Source organism: Equus asinus, chromosome 3 (genome assembly GCF_041296235.1).
Source record: "Equus asinus isolate D_3611 breed Donkey chromosome 3, EquAss-T2T_v2, whole genome shotgun sequence".
In the NCBI taxonomy this organism is placed as follows: domain Eukaryota; kingdom Metazoa; phylum Chordata; class Mammalia; order Perissodactyla; family Equidae; genus Equus; species Equus asinus.
The window spans coordinates 2,938,615-2,963,924 of NC_091792.1; the positions used below are offsets into that span (position 1 = coordinate 2,938,615).

Below are 25,310 nucleotides of genomic sequence, written 5' to 3' on the forward strand. Positions count from 1 at the left end.
CACACACACCAACAAAACCACTTAAGTGCAGAGGGGCACAATTATAAATTCAGCTGAAACTTATTTTTTTGCTATGGGTCAAAAGAAGACTGGGAAAGGCAACCCAAACGAAATGCATTCAGATGGAGCCCATCTTCCTGCAAAATACTAAGACATCAGGATTCTTCTTATTCGTTCCTGTGTATTGCTCTCTGGTACCTTATCATGACCCAGTTATAATACCAGAGGGAGGAAGCAGACAAGAAAAACAAGGAGGTGATGAAAACTGCCAATGGGCTTTGTAGAATTACAATTACGTGGAGCCATCATAGTAGGGGCAGGATTAGCAGGACCAAATCCTCCCAGATTTAAGAAGCCCGTCTACTATAGAAGCAACCCTCTTCTCTTGCTTATAAAATGAGGACAACAATGTGTCCCATGTTACAACCGAACCTTCTAAGTTTGCAGTCAGCATCACATGGAATTTCTGCCCTTGGAATTTCTGAAATGTCTAGAGACTGAGAGATCTGCCTTGACAGTGCCTGAACTGCTTTTTTGTTTTTCAAATTTTCCACCATCTATGGACTTAACAAGTTACTGACATATTGTCAAAGTTACGAAAACAGAAGAAAAACAGCAACAGCAATCATTTCAAGGAGTTTTGAGGCCAGGACGGTTCTCAGCTGCTGGGAAGATAGATGCACGGCCAGGAGCTGCAGCATAGGACAATTAACCTAGTAGGCGCCCCTGGCAAGGGAGCCCGCAGCTGCTGCTGCCCGGGGTGGACACAGGGATGCTGTCCCTCCCCACTCCCTCCCCAGCGTCCACCACGGTCTCATCGCAGTGATTTCCCCGTCTCGCCTTCCCTCCTCGGCCGCCTGGTTATTCTGCGCTGGGTTTATCTTCTGTGTCTGCCTCATTACCAGTTATTATGAACCTCTGTACACATTGCCGTCTCTCCTGCTGTTGACTGGCTAAACTACCGTGCATGTGGAGCCGACGCTTCGCTGAGTATGCTGACAGTCCCCTAGAAGAGAAGTTCTATCCACAAGAGCTCGCCAGGGACTTAATCTGGCTAGCCTCGTGCTATGGCTGCCTGACGTGGTTTGCCTTCCCCGTCACAGGCTCACGGGGCAAGATGAGCTCCTTCCTGGGGCAAGATGAGCTCCTTCCTGAGCCTTCGGCACCTCTGGCCCGGGGCTGCTCAGTCCACACTGGGAAGGAGCGCCTCCTGAGGAAAGGGAAATTGGCGTCTGATAGCCATCTCTCCTTCCAAGTTAACTGTTGCCTGAAATCCACTCAACAGGCCGAAAAAACACGACTGAAGCAAAACCCCAAAGAGCAGCTAACTTCAAACACAGCTGGAAAGGGAGACACTGCTGTGTTCTTCAGTGTTAGAGACTGTGTATCTGATCAGCCCCAGAACACGGGCCCTGAGAGATGGGTATGGCAGTAGCAGCGCAATTTGCTGTGTTAAACAGACCACTCTCCAAACTCTGCAATGGCCAATTGAGTCTAAACCACCATGTGAAGTGTGGATAATAAAAACAGGAAACCTGGGACTTCCAGTAGAACGAATCTCTATAAAATTGTCATAGCCTTAGGAAATCATAAAAAGCAAAGCCACTTCACCATGTTATTTCTTCCATACCAGCATCTCCCAGATAAAACGGGAGAGTAAAGGGACAAGAGAGAGCAAAGGAGAGTGTGGCCCAATCGGCCAAAAATTTAAAAGAACTCTTTTTGTTTAAATGCCTGTGAGTTCCCTACAAAGCCTCTCTAGGAACCCTGGATCTCTTTGGGCTCTGCTTGTCGCTGAACTAAAAAGTCACAAGTATTGCTTCGCTGTATGCTATTTTTTATATAAATTATATAAAAATGATCTGTTTTGATGATTCAAGAGTTTGATATGTCTTACACTGAATAATATCTTGACAGAATACATGTAGTAACCAGTATTTTCAGTGACAGTGGAAAACCATTTGGGCCAGAAAAACGGTCATTTGTAGAGATGGATACAGTGGACAGAGCACGAGAAATCTCATATGCTTTCACATTTGCTCTACTGTTAGTGTCAGGACTTTTCCTGGAGAGTTTTCATTTCTGAAACATTCCTTATTTAAGTCAAAACAATAAAGGGATCTTATACTATGTAAGCTCCGCAAGAGCAGGAACGCTGTGTCCCTAGCCAGTGCGTGGTACAAGACTAGTGCAGAATGAATTCAAAGAAATGGGAGAAAAGGAGTCCCCTCAAAATAAAACCTAAAACAGCATATTGTTTCATTTCTTCTCAAGCTTCAAAGTAACTCTTTCATTGCTAAAGTAAACCAAGACTTTTTTATTCCCAGTCACTAATTGAAACCAAGTGGCAGAAACAGTACATTGGTTTTACCTATTTATTACGAACCAACTTAAAATTCAATTAAAGGGAAACAGGAAAATACTGTGGTAAACACCACAGGTTCTCAGTGTGACCTTTTCAACTCACCTGGTTTTAATCCTGATATCATTAGGCCTAATTAATACAAGGACACGCTAATTACATATGACTTATTCCAAGACTCAGTCAACTGAAGAACTAAACAGTTTCTACAGTATAGGGTTTTTGCTTTGTTTCCTCTTTTCTGGATCTACGGCATACGAGGTAGATTAAGAAATGTCTGTGTGCAAACCTTCACGATTTACCTCACTGAGGGATGAGGACAATTCAAACTGCAAGTTTTGCCCGTTGGTTACAACGTGGAGATGATGAAGTGAGGATATTTGAGGTCAACAGGGCCCTTTCATCTCCAGTATTGGCTTTTCTTACTCCTCAGCTTCTCTTTGCTCCTAGATATCTGTCCAGGACAAGACTGTCCAACCCCAGGCTGGCGCAGAATGTAACCTGAACTTTCCAGAGCTTTGACTCTAGTCCGTTCCCAATGAGCTGCCAAACAACTACCTTAGGGAGACTGAAAATGGAACTTGAACATTACCTGAATGACATCATCTTACTTTTTTCTTGTTCCCTCAAAGCACTCTGCCAGGAATTTTAGCAACGTTGTTTGAGGATGCTGGCCCCTCTACCCCTCCAAAGGCAGCCATGCCAAGCGGCCTTTATGAATCAACATAGGGAATGACCTAAAGACTGGCTTTATTCAGTCTTGCATTTGCATGGGCAGCAACGCAGCAGAAATGAGTAATGTAAGAATTGAATGGGCAGATAATTTCTTCAACCATCTGTTCTGCATATGTTCAACAGATCATCACTATCTTGGACCTTGCAGTTTGTGCAGATGGCAATCTCCAGAGAAACACAGGGTCTAAAATGAGTCAGTGCAAAGATTATTCTTAGTATAAGAGACAATAGGTAATGGCCTGTGTCACCATGTTGTAAAAATCAGTTCTCTTGTAACCAACCAGTTTGAGCATGCAGTTCGAAGGTTCACAGTTGTTGATTTGGATCTGCTGCTCTGTGACTCTTACTTCACACCACATTGAGTTCAAGGAGATAAAGACACAGGGGTTTAAGGCTTCAATTTTATTAGCAATGTTCACTAAGATTACTCTTTTTTGCAGTAAGAGCTGGACTTTTCTTTCTTTTGCTGCTCGACTGAATGAGATTTTCAGTAGTTCAACAAACATGTATCCTACCTTCTTGGCTCTGCTTTGAAAAAAGAAGCGAACTCATCACAGAAAAATGCACTGCAAATGAGACCCAGCATGGGCTGCTCCTTCAAGGTGCCAGGATATCCGACTTCCCAACTTTCATCACGGACTTTGCTCTCCCAGATAAAAGGAAGATAAAATGCATTAATCAAAGAGCAAAGCTACAGGAAAGACCCTACTAAAAGTGGGGTGAAAAGTGATGAGTGAATGCTGACTCCAGGGAGACACCTCAGACTTCAAAGATCTCTGGGAGAAGACATAAATGAGTACGATTTTGAAGACAGCAATTCCTAATTCCAGATGGATTTTTGGAAAAGGACACAGGGAAGTCAGAGTAGACACAGCATGCCGGAACTCTGTTCCTATATCTTCTTGAGTAAAACTGTATACGTTGAGAAGAACGTGAAAACTTAGCAGGTCAGTGCTTGTTTGTAGAGCGATAGGATTGAGGACAAGAGAAAATACTATTAATGAAACTGTCACTGATGACTTCCATGGGAAGGAAGACTTCGAGCCAGATGCAGAAGGCTCCCAGAGGCACCGGTTGGCAGCATGCAGTGGGCAGGGAGAGAAAACAGACCAGGAGGTGCCTCCCACAGCCTCCTGCGCTTCCCCGCCTTCACATTCATGGCACTCTTTTGAAGTTGTTTAAAATCTGGCTACTCACAAAACCATGAACTCCACGAGGACAGATACAATGACTAAGCTATTTAATTTGATAGTCCTACCTAGCAGAGTATGTCAATTAATATTTGCTGAATACATGGGGGCATAAATGTTTCTTTTGATATGAAAGCCCTCAGCACACCAAATATGTAAAGTTATATCAGCGTTCGCTATCTTCCCTCTTCACCATATTTAACTAAAGCCTCCTCCACCATCCCCAGACCAAGCCATGGCCCTGAGCCTCTAATTCGGACTTGGCCCCTAGACCTGAGGCTGAAGCCATCTCACTCAACGATTGCTGATTACCTCCGTCTACTCAGCTACTCAGCTGAGCACTTAAAATATTTCACCTGTTATTCCTACCTTACCTAAACTACCCATCCATCTCCTCTTTCCAAAATGGTCCCTATGCTTCCATTTTATTTCCATAAACATTTGATGATGGTGATGATTATGATGATGATGATGATGATGATGATGATATCCAGGCACGTTTCTAAGCATTTTGTACAAATTTCCTTACTTAATCCTCACAACCATGCTATAAAGCAGATAGTGTCATTATCCTCAGGGTAAGATGAGGAAACTGGGACATGGAAGGTTTAAGTAACTTGACCAGTCACACTGCTAGGAAGAAGAGAGCACCACTTGGATTTGAACACAAGGTTCCTGGCTCCAAACTTTGTGCTCATCAACACTATGGTATATCTCTCTCCTAGATACCCTAATGAGTATCTACTGCATCCACAGTACTGTGCCACTTACCAAGGGGAATACTAAGATTGGGTGGAAGGAGACCTTGCCATTATGAGGAGAAAAGACTTGAACATAATAAGCAAAACACACAAAAAACACAGCAGAAATTGATGAATAACTTTTAACATAAGAATAAGAATCAGAACCACCTACAACTCTTGCAGAGCCTTTCTCACTCTCTTAGTAAATTGGAGCTGGAATGGGATGAAGGTTTGTGCAAACCCTAAGCTTCCTTCAAGGCCACTCCAAGACTTTCTCTTCTGAAAAGCTACCAGCAACTAACCCCATTCCCACCATAGTCTTTCTCTTATTCTGAAATTTCTGAGTAATCTCAGCTTCAGATTGACTCACCCCCACCATAAATCTAATGAAATATTGCCTTAGAATTATATTTTAGATAGTTGGTGCATGGAAGTTAGACCACATTAAGAAAAACCGTCAACACTGCAGGAGCAGTGACTATAAAACCATCTCTTAAAGTTCTTACACTTCTCAGTACAATGCAGAGCAGATTGAATATATGATGAATGAACAAACAAAAAAATGAATGGATGGATGATGGATGTGCTTTTCTGTTTTGATTTCTAAGTCAATGACATGAAAGTTAAGGGGCAAGTGAGAGAGAGAACCCAGAATAAAAGGCATGTTGGCCTCTGGCATTATTAAAATGTTTTATTAGATAGAAGATTTAGTGCCCCCAGATAAAGACCAAGAACACAGGCAAACAGCACTGTCTTGGCAGCATAAAAACACACACAGGCCATTCCCCCACCCCCATACCCCTATACACTCACATACTTGGGAGTAAGAGTCAATTTACTGGCACCCAGTGCAAGTCCTTTCTGAAAGTGATTACAGTCATAGATCCATTTTTAGTCAAAGGTGTGAAAAAATGAGAGAGAGACCATCCAATTCTTACTTTCCCTTTGCAATGAACTGCTAAAAAGTGATACAAGTGGAGAGCAGAGGGATGGGAAGGGAGAGAGACAAAAGAATAGACTGCAGGAGACCAAATAAAAAGTTCCAAGAAACAAGTGCTGCAAAGTAACACTTCATCATTCCCAGTTTGACTCCTGGGTGTTGACCAACTTGAGTGTTGTCGTTACCCAATGAGAGGCCAGCTCCAAAGAGTCTTTGGATCTGGTCTCAAGTTCAAGGATGCAGAAGTAAAGCCTCCAACCATTATGATATGCATACAAAGTCCTACTAAACCCATCCTGATGAAAATATCAGCTGACTGTTTACCAGGTGTCAGTGAGCACGTCTGGGGAGTTAAGAAGACACATAATCCAAAAGAATGGAGACTATACAGGAGACAGAAGTTGGAGGCTTTTAACTGAGCGTTCTTTGAAGCCCTTTCTAAAAGGAAGGAAGTCTAGGACATCCCTGTCCACACCTACCAATATCCACTAAACTATGTAGAGTCACTGGAAAAATCTAAATATTTTGTAGAGAATAAGCACCACTCCATCTGTGAATGCCACCAAGAGCAGGGCCTTTAGTCAAGCAGATAAAGGAAGCCTGCTCACTCTTAGACCCTGCATCATTCTTATCTCTGCAGGACAGATCCCCAGGAACTTTCCACTTTTATCCTAGGTTTATTTGCCTCATCCCATCCTTCAATCTTCCCAGGAACATCTTTGTAGTATGAACTCCCAGTCAATTTTCAGATTATCTTTCACCTGACCTGACACCTAAACTCCAGGCATCTATATTTAATCACCTAGTAAACATCCATTGTGCTTTGTATTTAGCATCTCAAACTAACATAAATCTGATTCTCCCCAGCCTCTGGCAACCCATTCTTCACCAAACTTCTCCGACTATGTTCGGCAAAGTGACCAAGACTAAAACCTTTCGACCATTCTTAATTTCTCTTCCTCTCACCTCTCACATTCTACCTACCAGTTCTGTTGGCTCTACCTCTAAATGTGTCCTGAACTTTTCCTCTCTTCCCCCACTGCATGGCTATAACTCTAGTCTAAGCCACGCCTATTTCTCATTTGCACCACCGCAAAAACTTCCTACATCCTCTCCCAGCTAATGTTATGTTGTAAAGCAAATCAGAACTATTAGCTTGGTGGCCAAAATAAAGCTAAAGTAACTTATTATTATTTACTTGTAAACTCATTGTATATTTAATAACGAGATCAACCTCCAAGTTGAGAAAACAATGATTATGTGAAGGCAATCATAATTGTAATAAATACTCTACATTTTATTAAGTTTTACAATGATATCATCCAAGTGAAAATCAACAGAGTCAGTGGTTAAAAATTTAACGTGCATCCTGCCAAGACCCAGTAGCCACTACCCCCTGGACCTGACCCTCTACAAGCGGCCTCCTAATTGGCCTCCACATTTCCACTTTTGCCTCCGCTAAACTCTGTTCACAAAGCTATTAGAGTGGACTTTTAAAGACACAGATCAGAATATGGGACTGCTACACGTAAAATCCACTGTGGTAAAGATCTCCCCGTTCTCTCCATCTTCTTTAAAATTATCCCACGACCACAAGTTTTAGGAAATGCAAGTCTGCTCAGCAGGAGAATTGATCTCTCTTCCCCTTTTCCACAAAGGAGGTGAGGCCATATGACTCTGTTTGGGTTAATGGATATGAGCAGAAGCCATGTGGGTACAACCTCCAGGTGATCTCTAAAATACAAAGCACCTATCCTGTACCCTCTTTCCTCCTTCCTGTGGTTGGAATACAGACATGATGGTGAGAATGCAGCAGGCACCTTACCTGTATTATTCTCAGCAGAAAATTGTTTACAATACGTAGTAGTCACTCAGGGATTTTTCAAATGAATGGAAGACGAAGGAACATAGTGCACGATATCCTGCACGTCCTTTTGCACAGATAGTTGTTGGATGTCTGAGAGCAAATAAAATAGTATTACAATAAGAACAGCTTTGCAAAAATGATGAAAAAGAAAAAAAGGCAATGTATTTGTATTTAATGCCCAAAAAGTCATAACTGAGATTCTAATAATTACAGAAGATATGAAAAAAAAAAAAATAGTCAGCACTTTATATCAATGACCCATGCCTAAAAGTGACCAAAGGCCTGATCTGTGCCCAAGGTCAAGAGTAAAGCACAATAGAGTCAGAGAGTTTCCGTCAAATGAGAATCCGTATTCAAAAGTCAACAAAATCAAAAAAGGAGGAAAGATCAAAGTAATTTAACATATTTTCAGGATATTATATATTATTGGGCTCAAGTAAACTTCCCAGAGTAACAAAGATGAGAGAGACAATTTTATTTTGCTTTAATATTTTTAAGAAAAAAGAGGAATATGTTCTCTCACCTGGCTGAAATGTTAGAAGATTATCAGACTTCAGGCAGTGCTGGACCCAAATGTTAAGATGATGTCTTCAGAGATCTATGGTTCTCCATTTTTTTAACTTTTTATTTTGAACCTAAGTTTAGACTTATGGAAGCCTTGTTAACTCAGACTTACAGACAGTTCCTGCACACCCTTTCCTTGCTCAGCTTCCCCTTTTCTTAACATCCTTACATAACCATAGTACAATTATCAAAGCTAGAACAATCAGAGGAGGAGATCGTTTGAGACTTTGCAAGTCCTGTGTCTCCCACAAACTTTTGTGCACAAGTTTTAGTGAGATACAAAATTTCAAATAAGAAAAAAATCATAATCAAAAGTTTACTGAAAAAAACTGTATTAAGAAAATCATACCAAAATACCATTTAAAACTTGTAGTGTCTATTCCTTTTGCTTCAAATGCTTTATGTCAGTGGTTCTTACACTTTTCTATGCCATTGAACCTCTGTAGGATCTGGTGAAAGATAAGAGCTCCCTCTCTCCCTAGAAAAATGCAAATAGGCACATGGTGACAATTCTGGGAATTTGTAAACCAGTGCATCTCATCCTTAGACTCTCAGGGGTCTCCAGGCTAAGAACCCCTTTCTTAACAGCAAAGAGTGACTGTCGGTGAATTTGCTTCTCATAGGTCGGTCTATATGCCCTTCCTTGATGATGTCCTTCGCTCAGTTTGTTATGGAAGAAAAGGAGAGAGGAAGGAAGGGCAGGCAGATGGGGGAGGGATGGAGAGAGGAAGAGAAGGAAAAAGAAAAAGTCATATTATCCCATGTTCCCATTACTTCTCTTGCCCAGGATAGGAAAAATTAGTCTACTAAAAATGACTAATTCTGCTTCACTATTTTTTTCCTAGACTGCTCTTTAAGTTGGATCTTGAGGTGCATTAGAAACTATCCATCTGCCCCATTCAGCTTTTCCTTCCTCCCTCATCCCAATCACCCAACAACCCCCATACTTCTTCCTTCCTGAGCACATTGCTCCCTAAAGACTTGATGTTTCTTTCAGATCTACATTCACAGAAATTGTGCCCCAGGACAAGAACTGTATCCCTCTAACTGAAAGGTAGAAGAAACCTAGGAAGCTTTGACATCTACTTTTAAAAACATATTGTTGCCAGGATCCTAATGCCACTGTGACCACTTTTCCACAGAGTTTTTAAAGGCCTAAAAATATCTGAAGGTCTTTTTTCTTCTTTAAAACTGTTTCTCTTCTGAAGCAATTGACCCCCTCCCATGAAACTTTTGCAGCAAATGTGCGCTACATGTAATCACCGTCACAGAACACCTCTCTGTTTTCGCAGTGCTTTGAGATGCTGACTCAGATGCATTTTATTTGAAAATTAAAAGCAAATTTCATAGGCTATTTATTTTGCAGCTGAGGAATTTGGGTCAGTCAGTCAGAAAGACAATGGGCTTTTTTTTCATGGACCTCTTTTGAGGTAACAACCCTGCCTTTCCTCGAAGGACTCTGCCCCTCCCACCTGGGGGAGCTCTGGATGTTCTTCACCACGACTATTTCTCATCCTAAGAGTCTTTGGGCCTCGTCATTGTTCCAGAAAATCTTGAGGCCAGTCTACTGCTTTAGCCTTTTACATAATATAATTTGGAAAGACTCTTTTCAGCAAATCTAATTCTAATTCTAATTCTAATCTGCTCAGCCCAAAATACGAGTTTTTCATAAAATGCAGATGCAATGACAAACTCAAAGCACAAGACGGCATTTATACAACCCAGTAAGCAATAGTCAAATCCTTCCTTTTGTAAAGAGAAAAACTAAATGTATCATCTTTTAGCCAATATAGTAAGTCCTACTAGTTTAAGCGTTGATGTTGCCACATCAAGAATTCTTTCTCTGGTATGTTCAAAATCATGGAGAACATTCTGATAATAAGACTTGTCTTTATGGACCTTTGATTTCTTGCATTAATACTAAAGAAATAAAGAAGAGAGTTCCAGGGGCCTACACTCCCCATTAATCCGTGGAACATTTTCATTCATTGAATTTCTTTTTAAGAAACACTAAAACAAATCTTCACCATCAGTTTAGCACAAAAGTTTCCTGAAAAGGAATATCTAATATCTGATTTAGTGATAACAGGAGGTTGAAAATACACAACTAGATAACGTGGAGCCTGTTTCTCTGCTCGGTCATGGTGCCCTTGATTTAAACTACATGACATTTACAGTACATAAACTAGACGTGCCTTTAGCTATTTGCTTTCTGAGGTGGTTTTTCAGTGTCCTGAAGAAAAGATTACTCTCGAGAGTAAACAAGAAAAAACTGTGGATTCCAATATTCCTCTCCCATTTCAAAATCACATGGGTTTGTCTTGACTTACATTTGCATTTTACTTTTCAAAATAAACAACTGTTTCTTTTCATCGTGAGGGGTGGAAATTTTAAAAATTAAGAAAGTTTCAGATAATGGATGAAGGCACAGATGATTCGCAGCACTGGGAGTGAGGGTGGAGCATCTGATATAATTCTGTATTGAAGACTAATTCTGAGACATCTCAGCAGCTTCACTTCCATTTTGACTGTTGCCTTAAAAGTAACATCAGAAAGCATATCACATGCCTGAGTTTAGAGCTGAATTTTAGGAGATTCTGCTCTCAAAGCAGAACAAGAAAGGGAAAACTACTAAATTCCAGTGAATTGATGATTCTACGGTCTCGTTTATTGGGATTGCAAGAGAGTAAAGCTGGGAAAATTCTCAAGAGGCACCCTGAAATTCACTAGCAATTTTCCAAACTCGAGTTCTCCACCTATATATTATATAGAAAGAAAACTATTAGAGGTTCTGGGAGGGCTCATAATATCACTGTCATTTTAATTAAGGAAATTAGGGTGTGACAAAAAGTGGACTGAAAGAGAAGTTAAGAGATTACTGATCATTAGCCGTGTAACCATGAAAACAGACCTCAGCTTCTGTGGATCTCTCTCCTTATCTACACAGTAAGCGAGTTGCACGAGATGACTTCTCAGAGTCTTTCTATCTGATGAATAACCGTTTGAGTGTTACACTGCTTCTAAAGTATGTACAAGAAGTTCAAAGAGGGCTCTTCTTGTGATTTCGCAGGTAAGCCTTTAAAACATATCAAACAGCTCGTCATCAATTTAATTACGCTCCATTCTAACGTCTCCTGCCATAGTTTATCCATATCTCATGTGGAGATATCCATAGCCCGTCCCACACTCACACCAAGTAAAAGGAAAATCTCATCAGGTTTTACACACAATGGCTGAGCACAGAAGAACAGCAGTCGCCTCTCCCAGAGACCTTAGAGAAGTGTGACAGATGACAAACAGTCGGCAGACGTTCACACACGTGTCCGCTCTTCCTTCACCCTGGCAAGCTGTAAAAGCAGAACTTTGATAGTCTCTCTGGAAGTGGCCGCTGAAATCAATTCTCCTGCTGGCCTCTGACCAGGCAGACAGTAGAAAATGTTATTTGAGCTTGCATAGCGTAGACAGCGTTTTGCTAGACTCTATGGAGAGAGTCCAAACACATATAAAATCTAGTGGCCTCCTTCAAAGAGCTCATGTGTATTTGCAGCAACAAGGACTTAAGGGCTTTCTTCCATCCCCAGCGCTGTCTCAGATACACAACCATGGACTTAGTGCCTCCAACTCATAGTATAAATGGACAGTATAGACATGTTTTCACACTACTGTAACTTAAATCTCATACTGGCCTGAGAATAAACAGATTAATGAAACAAAGTAGATAACTTGATTTAGTGTTCTAAAACTGATAAAAAAGAGACATCGCAAACCAAAGGGCCCAAGATGATTTGTTCAACCAATAGAGTTAAGAGAACTAGAGAGCCATTGGGAGGAAATCAATGTGTGATCAATTTAGTGTTTTATCATACCCTGAAATAATGTCTATATAGATGAAAGAGTTAATTGAAAAAACTGTATGCCACCAAAAATAAATATTGTTGAATGTTACTTGATTTCTGCATAAGGAAAGATCATCAAGCTTAAAAGCAATGGAAAAATTACAATGTAAAAGAGATATATATATTTAACTATATAGAAATTTTAAATTTTGTGTATCAATTAAACTGACCAAAATAGGAAGGCAAACAGCAAAGTAGGAGAAAATATTCACAAAAAATATCAGAGTTAAAATATCACTCCCATGTAAAGAATCCTAGAAATTGGTACAACAAACACCAAAATCTCTGTAAATAAACTGAGAAAGAACCGTAAACAGATAATGCACACACACAGACACAACAGTACTACTGTAACAGTCAGACTAGCAGAATTTTTTCAGTGATACACTCAATTTTAGGGAAAATGTGAAGAGATCAGCACACAGCACTCGTAGCCTCCTGTTTAGGGTGCAGAACTTCTAAAAGTACATGTGGCGACAAATTTCAAAGGCCTTGAAAAGGTTCACACAATTTGACTTCCAGAAGTTTAGCCCAAGGAAATAAACTGACGTGTGGACAAATTTTAACAGACTCACGTTTAATGCAGTGATATTTATAATGGCAAATAATTGATGAGTTAAGCAAAAGGAAACACTTTGAAAACCAAATAATAAATAATTAAATAAATTATGGTTTACCTAGTGATCTTGTTTTTGATAGTATAGGACAACTTTAGGTTATCATGTTAACTAAAAAACTAAAATAGGGATTGTATAGGATATAAACTCAACTATACAGTGCTGTTTTATAAAGCATACAATAATTCTAGGAAAAGATAGCCTAAAATGTTGGCAGCATCTGTCTTTAGTTGGTGGGACTATGAATATATTTTTGTTTTTTATGTTTATGTTTTTACTTTTTATATGTTTAATAAGCATGTATTATTTTGGAATAAAGATTAACCCAAAGTTAATTGAGGTTGTTTGAGCAACTATTTCTAGGCTCCCAGGTAAATGGAGAATATTCCAGAAGGGAGTAGGGGCACGGCTGTGAGTTAGCACCAACTCTTGGCCCCGCAGACTCTTGCCCCCAGAAGAGGTGTGGCTGGAAGAAGCCCAGATGGGAGGCCAGGTAGTCTCCCCTCCCTAGACCTAGGGGCATTACTGCCTACAAATAATAGGAATATTTACCAAATTTGTATTTATCTCATGAGTTTAAATTGTGGGAAATGCACGAGAAAATCCAGCTCCAGATATCAACAACGTGAATGTGAATATTTGGGGAGTTCCAAGCAAATGTTTTGGTAAACTTGAATATTTTGTAAAGAAAACCTGCTGCTGAGGATTGCATTTGGTCTTGTCCAAGTGGCCACATCACACGTTCTCAGAAGCACCGGAAAAAAGACCCACGAAGCCCTGGGGGACCTGTTCTCTGCTCTCTTCTCCCCACGTCCCTCACCACTCTGCCTTCGTCTGGCGGCATGTCAGCCTCTCTGGCCTCTTCTTTCCTCTGATCACTCCTCCCACCTCAGGACCCTCACACAGACTCTGTCCTCCACCTGGAATGCTCCACCCTCATGTGTTCCATTAATTCCTCTGAGAGCTCTGATGTCCCTTCAGATACCACTTCCATAGAGAAGCCATTCCTAAACCTCCAGACTGGACAGGCCGCGTCTCCCAGTTATTCGCTGACATGGAATCTCCACCATTTCCACAGAGCACTGATTGACTTGGAACAGTATATGAAAATGCTTGAAACAAGGTATATTTATATTAATTCCTTCTTTATGCTTTCTTTTTATTTACTTTGTTGTTTTTCCTAGCTCTTTAAATTGAACGTTTAATTCATTTCTTTTCATTTTTAATTTTTATTGATATAGTTATTTAATGCTATAAATTTTCCTCTGATAACTGATTCAATTATATCCCACAGATTCTGTTTCCTCTTTTCATTGCTGTTACTTTTTGAGAATCCTGGGATTTCGAGTTCCTCCTTTGAACCATGTGTTTCTTAGTAGCATCTTTTTTTTTTTTAAGAAAATAGGATTTTGTTTGCCATTAGTATATTCTCCTTCCCAACTATACTGACTTCAAATAGTTAGTGATTTAAAAAAGTAAATACTGGCAGTTCCTCGTGATTGTTTAAACTCAGGCTCATGGAAACAAAATAAAACAAAATACCACACAATCAGCCTTAGTGAGAAAAGCCGGCAAACAAGAGAATGGCAAGCTTCTTCCTCTCTTTGAAGACTTCATTTCCAAGTTCCATCACTGGCAGTTCTTCCCTCAGGCGACTTCTTGCTTTGTAGACCCCCAGTGTGGAGGCCTTTGGTTAACCAGATATTTTAATACTGTCAAAAGACCACGTGGTGTATGTCGCCCGTGCTGAAGTGCTGTGGAGGATATTCAGTCTCTGACCAACGAATTTGCACAACAGTAAGATCTCCTACTGAGGTGAGAAAAAAGAGACTTCTTTTGGAGGAGACTGGGAAAAGGATTTTCACCCGTGGGGCTCGCCTGATTTTTGGTTCTGTTCTCGCAGACTCACAGCAATAGGATTGAACTTCCAGTTGTGTACGGGCCCTTTCAGCAGCTCTTTCATACACAATTCCAAGCAATTCCTTGTAACTTCAAGATGAAAGCTCACACTGACTCTAGACATGCATACTTAAACAAAACTCCTCACCCCTCCAAACGATAATTTAGAATCCAAACCTCAGAGTGTGTGTCATTTTCTTCCTGCTCAAATGGCTCAGAGATGAGTCAATGTTGGCTTCACTTTCTGTCTCAGAGCCTGCTCCTCCTTTTTCATCTCCGCTTAATTGGTACCTCCTATGGGGGCAGCAGTTGAAATGTGATTACATCTCAGGCTTCCTGAGGCATTTGGGAGTTCACCAGGAGTCAGGGGAAAAACTCAGCAGCATTGCGGAGAACAAAAGCCAGAGGAGCGGGGCCAGTGCCAGCAGAGATAAATCAGTGTGCCAGAATGGGGGCCAAAGCCAGTGTAAGAGCTGAGGAGAGCTAGAAGCTATGGCATTAGAAGACCAGACCACATTAGAGAGCCAGCAGCCAACCTGGAGCTTCAGAGAAGTGGAGAGAGCGAGCTCACTTTCCCAGCTGACCACATGGGATCAGATCAAAGAGCCCGATGGAATTATTTCATTCGATCTAAAGCACCCTTCAGAACGGGAGCCAGGGCTGCACAGTTGGTGCCAACGGCACACTGGAGAGGGCTTAGATGCACCATCCCCAGGGAATCTGCCCTCGGGACTGAATGGGGAGGCAGTTTTAGAGACAGCCCAGGAAGGCCATTTGAAATAACCACAGCTGAACCCTGTAAACTGCTGTGCTACTGCGTTGCTAAATGTCACATTAGAGAGCAGATGTTGCCAGCGCCCGTCCACAGGAACAGAATCGCAGCCCCTGTTCCCAGCCCTCAGAACAAGACAAGATAGGCCAGAAATGAAAATAGGAAGAGGCGTCAGGTGGGCACAGCAATTTTACATCATTTTGGATGAGAAATGTCCCGAGTTTATGTTCAATACAGAGGATTTTCTTTCTAAAAAGTGAGCTCCTTCTAACTGAAATAACCTCTAGCTATAGACAGCTATCCATCTTTCCCTCCTTTTGTCCTGATTATCTGAGGAAATACATTAAAAAATATAAAAGAGATTGAAATTTTTCTTTAAGGCATAATCTATATGAGTGAAATGTGCCTTACTCTTTCCGAGAGCTACGATTTTAGTGAATGTAATCTAGTTGGCAAAGAAGACATGGAAATTCATTCTAAAGAAGATAGTTGACAACCTGGTGAGAAGTCAACTCATCTCGATGCTGCCCTGTAACCTGGATGCTCTTTCCATTAAGATAGATTTAAGAAAAGATGTTAAAAAATGTATTGATATGTGTTATTTTGCCTCGTAAAATTTCTTCATAAGTACTGTCTTGAACTGAAAAATATAAAAACTTACCACATTAAGTAAAGGTATCATGTTATTTTCTTCAAACTTATCTTTACAGTTCTGATACCCTTGTCCAAGTGACAAAAGAGACAGAACAAGGATGCAACTCTGTGAAACCTGAGAATAGAGGTAAAACATCCAATTTGCCTCTAGTATTGAAACCAAGAAAGATAAGATTGGCATTTTTTTCTAGCACCCCTCAAATGTCTTTATCATATCACACTCTTATTCCAGAACCTACAAAGGCCTTAAAGTCCATGATAATTAACCTTAATAAAACCTCTATCTGTGCATTTTGTACTATTTTATTAGAAAATATTTCATATATATAATATAATAATACTGTCATAGTGCCAGACACTCTTTTAAATGATTTATAAACATCAAGGTCATTATAACAACAGTATGAAATAGATACTGTTATCACCAACTTGATTTTACATAGGGAGAAACTGAGGAATAGAGTCATCCAAGGTCACACAACTATGAAATGGGAACCCAGGCAATTTGACTCCAGAGATCCTGCAGAGGTTGCTATCATTTGGATTTTGTTGATTGCATCCCCAAAGTGTCTTTCCTTCCCAGGTAATAAAAGCAACTTGGAATGATTTTACTTCTATTTCACACACTTTCTTGTTGTCTAGTACTTAAATTTGATTTTGAACCACCAGTTGGTTGTTATTATCATCGTCATCACTCCACCATCAATATTATCACAGTCAATGCCTGCTTAGATTTACCCACTTGTCTACCAGTGTCCTTGCTTGCTATTGCTACTGGCTTCTCAATCCTGTCCCCCAGGACTAGATTCCTTTTTCATGAAATACAAATTGTACATTTCAGCAAGATTCTGAGGGTAGCACGTTCTTTCAGTGTTTGTCCTTTGATTTTGTCTCTCTTCTCTCTGAATAGTAGTTTTGCTGGGTATAGAAATCTAACTTAATATTTTCTCTCAGTACTTTTTAAAGATACCATTCCGCTGTGTTTGAGTTTCCATTGCTATCGTTGGGATGCCTACTCCCTCTCTGCCACTAACTTGTAGGTAATATGTATTTACTCTTTAATTGCTTTTAAGATTTTCTGTATGTTTTCTTTAGTTTACTGACACAAAGAATGTCAGATTCAACTTTTCCCTATTTCATCCTTCCTTTGACTCCTAACAAGTGTTTTGTTCTTCTTAATAGCTAAATAACAGACCTGTAAATATAACAGCATGTGATAAATATTTGGCATTTTTCTCTTTTTCATTTTTTGTCATTTCAACCACCATATAAATGTGATAAGCAAACTTCTTAAAGACGAGGAACTCATCTCTTACCTCTTTTGTATCACGTCAAATGGAGCTCTGCACCCAGTATTTGGTGAATGATTTTGGTGTTGCTGTTACTTCTTGTTTGACCTAATTTTTTCCATTTCAATTACAATTGATACTAAATTAATGTCTCAACATTCTCTTCTTTCCCTTGCTGTCACTAGTAAGCAAGGAATTGAAACTAATGATAAAAGGAAGGCATGGGGCTGGCCTGGTGGCGTAGTAGTCAAGTTCCTGCACTGCACTTCATTGGGCCAGGGTTCTCGTGTTCAGATCCCAGGCACGGATCTAGCACGGCTCGTCAAGCCACACTGTGGCACCATCCTACATAAAACAGAGGAAGATTGGCACAGGGGTTAGCTCGGGGCCAAACTTCCTCACCAAAAAAAAAAAAAGAAAACAAATAAAGGCAAAATTCTCCAGGGCTTAAATTATAGCTGAGGTTTAAGTAGAAATGGCTACTGCTCTCTAGTTTTCAATTACATTGTATACTATCAATTAGAGCAAAATATCTAGTTGCAAACTACCTCAAGTTCATCTAAAAGGCCAGGTTGATAAGATGCAGTTTTACAGAAACATCTTTTCATTCCAAATAATTCTAAAGTCCATCTCAGATCTCCTCTATTAGAATCAATTTCCGAAAAGATGGAAATTTTAAGTTGAAACTTTTCTGCATCTGATAAAGCACAAGGAAAAGCCAATGTTTCCCTGGTGCATGAGATTAAAACCTAGCGAGAGCTATAGAGTTACAACCTTACTGAGACAGGAATTTGAAGATCCATCACCACCCTGAGCACCGTGGAATAAACCATCTGGGCAAATTTAGGGAGGGCCTAATGACTTCTCAGACACTATGTGTAAAGCAAGATGATTCATTCTATGTTACTTTATTTTTGACTTCTCAAGTAATTTTCTGAACATTGGTATGATTTTCTTCAAGAATCTGATAAATACAATAAAAATAACATATGCTTAGATATTTTTCATATTTTAAAGTATTTTTTAGCAAATTCAATCAGCATTATGCTGAACATAAGTAATACACTTTTATTACAAATAGTAAGGTCTAACTCTTCTTGGCTACAAACGTAAAAGTCTTCCATTGCGTTTAATGAGAAAGAGAGAAAATTAAAGGAATTCTCTATAAGATCATTTTTGAAAGAATTATCTCATATAGAACAAAGAGAAAATAAGTTTCAGGAGGAATACCACACCTTGATAATTTTAAGATTCAGGGAAATATGCTGAATTACCTAAAAATATTCTAACATAGAAAGGTTGAGTCAAATAAGAGATGGTCCATTTTTTAGAAACATCTTCCAACAGGGAGTATGTAGCAGTTCACATAAGACAACGCTCCACCCTCGGAGCTAGAAAGAGATCATCCACTTTAGTCATACCAACTTGTGGTTCTTGGACCCCTGGAAAGCTGTGAAATTACCACAAGAGATACACCAAGCATTTCTTTAGACAAAATCAGTATATCTCACATATATTTGTCTGACTACTTCTGATGCATAAACATGGAATCGTGGATGACAAAATATAAATAAAGCATTTCTGAATCCATAGAAATTATTGTCATAAGTTTTTTTCTCAATCAAGTGACATCAGAAGTGCAGTTTCCTAATGCAGGGCAATGTTTGGGACCTTAAATGAGGTAAATGGTGGATCTGTTTCTCCCACCTTCTCCACTTCTTTCAAGCGTGTGTATACCACCATGTAAGCGCCACAAAGGCGGGGATTTATGTCTATCTTTGTTTATTGCTGTATTCCTGGAATACTGTCTGATATATAGCAAGTGCTCAGAAATGTCTGGTAAATGAATGAATATCAATTGACTGTCTTAAATCACCCAGCACTGGATATTAAAGAGCTTTAAATAATAAGCATTAAAAAACAAGTCATACGGAGGCTGTTACTAGGACAGCCCTGTTGTCTTCCTTCCCGGTAATAAGCTGTGTGTTAACAGTAAATTTGTGTGTGTGTGTGTGTGTGTGTGTGAAGAGAATAGCTGCTCAGACTCTTCACAATGTATTGTTTTTATTCATGCTGAGATAAAGACTTATTGTGAAACACATTCGCTTTTGGGTGCTGGGGAGCCTGTCTCTCCTGGCTGCCAATCACTCTCTGGCAGGAGCCTGAAGGTCTCCACTGTGCGGCCGGTATCAGCTTCACATAAAATATGCTCCTGAAACGGATCGCTGTGCTGCTCAGGGAACATGCAGTAGAGGCTTAGCTAAAATAAAGAAAGGACAAAGCTATGACATCCAAAAATAAAATCAAAGGGGATCAAGTTAGGGCTATTTATAGATACTGATACTGGGCTCAGGAGTCTCAACACCTCACAGCTGTTCAAAATTTGAGAAGAAGAAATCAACTATGTCACTAACATCTCCTTGGCTGGGGAGCGAAGGCCAGGTATATCTGTTTTCCATCTACCACTAGCAGCCCCTGCTACAGCGACCCCATCTCAGGTCTCCTCCTCAGTTCAAAGTTGTGGTTAAGAAAGTTAAACCTGATGTCCAACAATGAGGGTCCCAGCCAGGCAACTTCTTGGCTCTGTGACCCTGGGAAAGCTATTTCATCTCTTCCATCCCCAGTTTTCCATTCACACAATGGGAAAAAGAATTATTTTTACCTTCTGGAGTTCTGGTGAGGATTCAGTGAAATAATCCATGTGAGATACTCAGCCTAGCTTCTGGCTTACAAATTCTCCATATGCATGAACAATTGCTAGCATTACTATAAAAATATAAAACTGGGTCCGTGGTTATTACATCTGAAGACTCCTTCTAACTCCACTTAGACCTGGAAGGATGGGAGGCAGGGAGTCCTTAAACTTCTTGGGCAATAGACGTCTCTGTTTTGTCTCCCAATGCCCACATCGTATTACCAGTCAAGGTTAAGTCATCCTCCCAGACTTGATATTTTCTCCATATTTCCTAGTTCTTCTCCAGTGATAGTCAGACTTAGGATCTGATGATCCCAGAATGAAAACTGATCACTCATAACGTCTGTAAGGAATCGTTCTCCCTGGGATCATATTGGCCAGAGGGTGGAGGGTGCCATTGCCTTGCTTTATGCTGTGGTCCCCTTCTCAGCCTAAAGTTCTCCAAGCCTCAGCCTAAATCCTGAACGTTTTTGGTCCTAGAGAATCAACGATGTTTCACGCCACTTTGTGACAGCCTCTACTGCTTTCCTCTCTTACCTCCTATTCCTCTTGCTTCCTGTTTTCACCCCGTCATTCCTTTTTGCCTTTCTCCCTCTCGATAGTGTTCTTATTTCTTTCCTTTCGTCATTCTTTAACAATCCGACGAAAATAGTACTAAAATATTATCTATAAAAACTAGTGGGCAGCAACTTTTAACTTGGCACCCATAGATGGACCCCAGAGGGTCCAGAAATGCTTTAAAAGTGTATGCAAAAATAGTATTTGTAACTGTGTGTGTGAGAGAGAGGGAAAGAGAAAGAAAGATTAAGAGACAGAGAGAAAGAGGACGAAGACAGAGACAAAGAGAGAGACACGAAGGGGTAGAGAGAGATGTGTGTGCGCACTTGCTTTCCTGATAAGAGAGCACATTGTTTTCATCAGATTCTCAAAAATTCTATGATATTAAAAATGTTAAGAACCTCTATTAAGTTAACCTGAATTCTATAGAACTTCTTTAATATGTATTAATGATTGTATGTCAAGAGTAAAAAGATGAAGGTGACTAACCCCCAACAAATATTTCTTGTGCTGAATGTTAAGGAAATAAATGGATCTAAGCCTTTGCCCTCAAGAAGTTCATAGTCTATCTGGGAAGAATGAACTAATTTAAAAAATACAGAGTATTTTATTTTATGTTATTTTGTTTTGCTTGTCATTTTTGTTGTGTTTTATGGTAATAAATAGTCTTTTGTGTGTAGTAAGAGAAAAGCTGGGAGCGATGAGAAGATGGGGTAGCACAGTGCTGAAATAGCTGGACAAAACATGACAGAGGGATGGGAAATACGGTAACCTCAAGAACAAGGCAATTTGGGAGAAAATACGAGTCTGGGGTTAGAAAAATTATTTTTGAAATTGTCACTAAATAATCAGATGAAGAAGTAGACAATTAAAGACGTGGGACTGACGCGAACTTAGAGAAATTGACACAGATGACCGACAACTCGGCTGTGAACAGTGTAAAAGCCATATGCTAAGGAATTAGAAATGAATGGGCAGTCTGGATGTGGAGTCTGGAGGGTATGAGAGAGAACAGAACGCAAGGTCAAAGGAAAGTTTCCTTTACCTACGGAAGACCTGAGTGCATTTACTCAGAGAGGATGGTTACCAGCCAGCACTAGTTTCTTCCTTTTGTTGGAACATTTGCCATACGACTGGCATTGGGGTCATGGTTCTCTTGATAATAAACGGAAGTATACATACAGCTCTGAGCTGCAACCGTTCTAGGGGGTGGTAGAAACCATAAAAACCTGCACCTGTCACTTGTTTCAAGGCTCAGCAGCCAAGTGCAAAGAACAAATGGGAGAAACTAAGAGCAGACCACAGTCATTCATTCATTACAAAGAGAAAAAACACTAACAAGTGCAGTCACCAGTGGGCCCACAGGAACGGTCTACAATAAGAAGTCATTGTCACCATGGTTTCATAAATGTCAAGGGACAGAAGTGCAGAAAGTTGTACAAAGACATAAAGAATAAGTGGATTACAATCACTCAATCTATTAGGGACACTCATTTTTTGAAGAGCAAGAAGTAAGAAAGCGTCCAAAAGTTGTTTAGTGAGATAAAGCTTTGTTGACAGTAAGAAAAACCTCTGTTACCTACCGGCTTGTCTGTGTTAGAAGCAGGCCCCCACCGTGGCTGGCCCACCATTGGTGCCTGTGACCGGAGTCTGGGTCGAGCTGTGACATCTGCCACTGCCTTTGTGTGTGGCCTCCTCTTGATGTGCCTTGAAGTTTCTTCCAGTTCCAAAATTGATCAGGAAAGCACATGGCCTCCAAGGGAGACCCACTCTGACCCTAATGACAACAGCTTTTATTTGTTAAAGCAATAAAAATTAGCATTCTGATATTTTCACATCAGTAAATATCCTCTGCCCATGCTCAAACAAAAAACCCGGAATAGAATATTTTCCTAGATCTGTGTAAAAATACCTCACATGAAGCAGGCAACGCCTAAATATTTGTTTTGACATATTCAGGTACATGATGTTGGAGGTAAAAGTATGTACAAGTGGAGGGTGGAGGAGTTATTCTGTCCATAATCCTGATAGAAAATTGCTAGGTGATTTATTAAAGCTGGTTATAAAATTTCATATAAAATATGAAAATTTTATATTCTCTATGACAATATATGTTGGTGGAAAACACAAGGGAATAGGAAACTAGATAGATAGACAGACAGACATAGAGATGTGAGACAGTCTACAGTTCCCTTTAATATTGCAGCATAGCTTTGATAATTGAAAAATACATGGTTTAAAGGAAAGCAATTTGGGGATAAATCTTGGGTAGCTTCCACTGGTCTAAATGAATGAAACTTCCATTTGACTTACATAGTTGAAACTTTGAATCAAGCCTTGTTTTTTTTTTTTTGTTTAAATTGTATTTTGGTTATGTTTTTGAAAAGAGGTCTTACCTTTTTTTTTTTTTTAAGATTGGCACCTGAGCTAACAAATGTTGCCAATCTTTTTTTTTTCCTGCTTTATCTCCCCAACCCCCCACCCCGGACATAGTTGTATATCTTAGTTGTGGGTCCTTCTAGTTGTGGCATGTGGGACGCCGCCTCAATGTGACCTGATGAGCAGTGCCATGTCTGAGCCCAGGATCCGAACCCTGGGCCGCCACAGCAGAGCGCGCTAACTTAACCACTCGGCCACAGGGCCGGTCCCTCAAGCCTTGTTTTTTGACTATCATAATGTCTTAGGACCAAAGTTGAGCACTCTCTCTGGTTCTTTAAACAATTAAGGGGAAATTTTGAGTAATAACATTATATGAATAACTCCTAAACATAACCGAAAACCCATAGGCTTATAAAGTGAATAAAGGAACAAGTAATAATAATTGTGCTTCACCTCTCACCGTTGCCTCATGGTGACACGCCTCATGTCACCTAAGGCTGGGGAGGGCATTGTGAAAATAGAGCATGCTTAGAATAGCTTCAGAACACTTTATGATATCCAGCGAGGGAAACATGGAAATCAAGCCAAATAATGCTAGGAACAGTACCTCTGAACTGGAATGTGAATACTTGTTAGCTGTTCTTGGCAAGCCTTCATGGCCATGACTTTATGGTACCCACTGGAGAGGAATGTGAAATGTCCAAAAATGCTCCCATAGTAATCTACGCCCAGAATGCAGCTATTTTTAAAGAAAGGAACACATCCAGCTCAGCTCTGTATTCCATGAGACACACAGATTCCCAGGTTGGAAGGATAAAAGGGTGAATTCAGCACCTAAAGCCAGATGGAATTGTGCCTTCCCTGAGCTCAGAACAAAACCATCAATAAATAAAAGAGTACAGCAAGCTAAATGACATTGACCTTGAACACAAAAGAAGTCCTAAAGCACACATCAGCTTTATCTAAAATGGAAAGCTGCAGAACAACTGTCTCTGAAGACATTTATCTTAACTTGGCAAGAGCACAGCATCACAGGAAAGGATGCTCGGTGTCAGAAGTCACATAAAGTTATGGAATATCTCAGAGGCAAGTAAGCAGAGAGAGTGGAGGACCAGGGGGGATTTGTTGTCTGACAGTCTGTTCAGTGATTCTCTGATGGAGTTCAAGGTCCCCTGAAGTCAAAGCCTGAGGGTGATGTTCTGTCATTGAGTGCATCCTGGTGCTCAGTGGGCAGGCGGTCTGCATTCCTTTCTGACAATCAGCTGGGAGAGGCAGACAATCTGTTCAGGCTAAAGGCTGGAATGGTTGATACTTCTTTGATTCGCTTTGCCAAAGCGACTGCGGAGAATGGCAGCACATTGTGATTAGAAATAGTGCTTGGAAAAATTCTAATTTTAAAAAATTGAAGAGCAGAAATCAGAAGGGGAAAAGTCTGTTGCGACTTCTACATCCAGACTGTAAGGATATCTCGGGATGTTTTTCCCGAGTGAGTCAACAAGGACTGAGTTAGCATGCGCAGAGTTGTTGATAATCTACGTTAGTGGAACTATATCGGTATCTATATCTATTTAGAAAAGACTTTTTAAAGTCTTTTCTTCTTCCATTGTCTGGTATGTTTAACTCAATGCTTGGCACAGAGTGGACACTTAGTATTTGATAAGTAAGTGACAGAATGAGTTCTTAGGTTCTATCTCCTCTAAAACAATCTTTGTAAGAGTTTAAAGGTCTTATTTTCATCTCCCTTCTTTTCTTTCTTCTTCCCAAATCCCCTAGGAAAGGTGCCAATAAAAAAATACATACATAATGAAGATTAAAAGTTTCAAGATGGAAAAACAAGAGAAGCAAAGTAAAAATATAATTCCACAATAAATAATTTGATTTTTAAACTTCAGTGGTGTCACCATTCCATTAAAATGGGGGAAATTGGGTCTACTGCAGAGGAAAAAAATTGTGTTCTAAAAGACGTTTGTCTCCCCTACAAATAAAATATATGCATAGAATAAAACAACTTAAGATCTCACATGATTAGAAATTTGGTTATTCTATTAATCTAGTGGAATAGTGTGTGTGTTTTCTTGGTGCTTTGCTGGCAGCTGTTTCAAATCTGTACTGGTTTCTTCACCCCTGGTATCTACTGTCTGAATATAAAC

The 25,310-nt window shown here is 40.1% G+C and overlaps 2 long non-coding RNA genes across 3 annotated transcripts; both read left to right on the plus strand.

The window, feature by feature from the left end:
- Window positions 1–13,566: 13,566 nt before the first annotated feature.
- On the plus strand, window positions 13,567–16,807 carry LOC139044950 (uncharacterized). The gene is made up of 3 exons (XR_011502427.1): window positions 13,567–14,037; window positions 16,296–16,366; window positions 16,683–16,807. It is a non-coding gene; the product is annotated as an uncharacterized lncRNA (long non-coding RNA).
- A 7,133-nt stretch (window positions 16,808–23,940) lies between these two features.
- On the plus strand, window positions 23,941–25,051 carry LOC139044951 (uncharacterized). Of its 2 annotated transcripts, none has more exons than XR_011502428.1 (2): window positions 23,941–24,250; window positions 24,934–25,051. It is a non-coding gene; the product is annotated as an uncharacterized lncRNA (long non-coding RNA). The 2 variants fall into 2 exon arrangements; XR_011502429.1 differs by having other exon boundaries at window positions 23,941–24,246.
- Window positions 25,052–25,310: the final 259 nt, after the last annotated feature.